At 37.8% G+C, this 3,015-nt stretch overlaps 1 pseudogene; it reads right to left on the reverse strand.

The window, feature by feature from the left end:
- Window positions 1-2,047: 2,047 nt before the first annotated feature.
- LOC138145633 (elongation factor 1-beta pseudogene) lies at window positions 2,048-2,719 on the reverse strand (annotated as a pseudogene).
- Between the last annotated feature and the right edge of the window lie 296 nt (window positions 2,720-3,015).

A 3,015-nucleotide genomic window follows, 5' to 3' on the forward strand; every position in this document is an offset into this window, starting at 1 on the left:
TTTGGTGGTGATAATTTTGATGGAAGGTCAAAGCCTGAAGCCAGGTTGAAGGGATTTTAGAAGTGAATATCAGACCTGGGATTAAATTCAAGATCTTGGTTACCCTAATCAAGCACTCTGTCACCTAAGTCACACTACCTTTCTAAAGCAAAATATGCCTAAAGTACTATGCCCACTATTGTTTGGCCTGGAATTTAGATTTAATTAAAATTAATGCAAGGAAAATTACTTTAAAATGAAAGAAATTCCTAATGAAGACTAAGATTTATACATATTTAAAATTTTCATATGCTTCTCCTTTTCAAAATAAGCATTATTCCAAGATTATTTTTTTCCAGAGTAACTTTCTTTGTGATATTAAATACAATATATGATACTAAAGCATAATGATGTAGAATTATTTCCAACTTGGGCAATAGCCTTTTTCATATTAGACTTAGACGACTTCCTTTATTTTTGTTACTGAACGAATATTAGCACAAATATCTACTGAGTACATTTAATGAAAATCAAGAATGAATTTTGTGGAGGAAATCACAAACACTTTGATTTAATGAACCCTTCTATAGAAGAAGCAGTATTAGATAAAGATTGAAGAGTCCATGCTTTCCATCTTAATTTGAAAGTAGAATGCAGTGTACTTTTACAAATCAATTAGATTTTCAGGCATTGCCTAATTCAATTAAATTCAACTAGATGCAATAGAACTACACACACACACACACACACACACATATGAAATATACCATCTACCATGTGACAAGTATTATTCTGGATATAATGACACATGCCTAATCAATCTATGCAAGTCTCCATGCTCTTTAAGAGTTTTCAGTTTTCTTGGGGTTGGAGTAGTCAAGAACAATGTATGTGGAATAACTATATAAAAGAACAAGATATTTTCTAAAAATGAGCCAAACAGGGGTGGCCAGGTAGCACAGTGAGTAAGAGCACTGGCTCCAGTTTTGGGATGACCTGGAGATCGAATCCTGGGCTCAGACACTTAGCACCCACCCAGAAACACCTGGCCATGTAACCTTGAGCAAGTTACTTAACCCAAATTGCTTAGGTGTTGCCAGGTGGCTCATGGAGTAAGAGCACCAGCTCCAGTGTCTGTATGACCTGGGGATCAAATCTGGGCTCTGATACTCAGCACCACACCCAGAAATAAGTGTCTGTGTAACCTGGAGCAAGTTAATTAACCCTGATTGCTTAAAAAAAATGAGCCAAACATGCTAAAGAAAATTAGTGTTGTAGGAGGTCAGAAAAGAAAGAAATCAAGATAGCACTAGTGAAATCTGGTTGGAGAGAATTTATACAGTAATTGAGACATAATTTGGGACTAGAAACATGGATAGGGAGAGAGAAAAGGGATGATTATATCAGGTTTGGAGAATTGTATGAACATGATATACGTTGAACAAGGTAGGGATCATCTGGGTTGGGGCAAAAAAAAACCATCAAATGTTGAAGTACGTTAATATTTTGTTCAAAAAATATGCAGGTGAGTATTCTTATTTATGGGCATATATCATAGAGGAAAGGACAGTTTTATCATTCTCACTTTCTCACAAGCACAGTGATGCATGAAACATGTGTATCTATGTGGTCTTTTAGTGATATAAGCCTATGGGGACAATGAATATGAACATCTAACTCAATAGAACAAGCATTTACTCATATGTGCAATAGACCATCTTCCCTAGTTTTAGAATTCCACTTCTTCCTGGTTCTCCTCATATCTATCTGACCATTGCTTCTTAGTGTCCGTTGCTGGATCCTCATGCAGGTCATTCCTTCTAACTTTAGGTGTCTCAGAGGATTCTGTTCTAGGCCCACTTCTTTCACTTGGTAATGTCACCAGCTCCCATTGTCTATGTTAAAAATCCTCAGATCTACTTATTCTCCCTTAACCATTCTGCTGATCCCCATTGTTACATCTCTAATTATCTTTCAGCCATATCAAACTGGATATCTAGTAGATATCTTTTTTATTTGCTTGCAAATATTATTTTTATTTAAATGTAATTTTTGAGGATGGTAGATTTTAGATCTTATTGAAGGCCGCAATATTTATGCATTTCACATACACTTCAAAGGCAATTTTCGGTTCCTCTAGCATATCTTCCCCAACTTCATCATCTTCAACCACACAATGTATCTGAAGCTTCTTGTTGCCATATCTCACTAGAACTAGTTTATAAGATTCCCATATCAAGCTATCTACCTGAATGCTTCTGACACATTCCTCCAATTTTGCCTTATCTGTCTCATCATCCCAAGGTTTTTACATTCAGTAAGATGGAAGTCTTGGCAACAATTACAGGGTTTTTTTTAATTATTTCTTTCATTCATACTGAGCAAGGTGTTCTCTGTGCTTCTTCACTTTCCTCTTCCTCACCATACCCAAATTAATCAATGTCATCATTATCTTTGCTATTTATAGCTCCTCTTCCTGTGGTATCTTCTACATCAGCAGACACATACTTGTCCAAAGTCTTTTTTATTCCTGGCAAGCTTGCATTTTGCTTCATAGGACTTAATGTGGTTATACCAAATGGATAGCATAGTATGGGTCGGCAGGTCATTGGCCCAAGACAGCTTAAAATACTGCAATATCAGCCTGGGATGGCACAAGCCCCTCAATGTAGCTCTTGTCCGCCAGGAGGTCATGGAGGTACTGCAGGCCTGCTGGTGTCTTGAGATCTCTGAAGCCCATGGCAGTGGTGGGAGGGACCAGGAAGGGGAGGGAGCAGTGGCAGAGACAGTGGAACTGAGCTCTGCTGGGGAAACAGTGCAGCGTGTGAACACTCTAGAGAGGAACACAGACTGAAACAAGTCTCTAGTAGATATCTTGTCCAAAACACATAACTTGTCCAAAATTGATCTCATCATCTTCTCCCTTAAACTCTTCCCACCTCCTTATTTCCTTATTGCTTTAAAGGACAACAGCATTCTCTCATTCCTTTAGGCTCACACACCAGGTGTCAACCTTAATTCCTCTTTCTTACCCCA

The sequence above is a fragment of the Petaurus breviceps genome, unplaced genomic scaffold (genome assembly GCF_028583685.1).
Source record: "Petaurus breviceps papuanus isolate PSGF00001 unplaced genomic scaffold, PetGlider_PUasm1.0 90743, whole genome shotgun sequence".
Classification (NCBI taxonomy): Eukaryota; Metazoa; Chordata; class Mammalia; order Diprotodontia; family Petauridae; genus Petaurus; species Petaurus breviceps.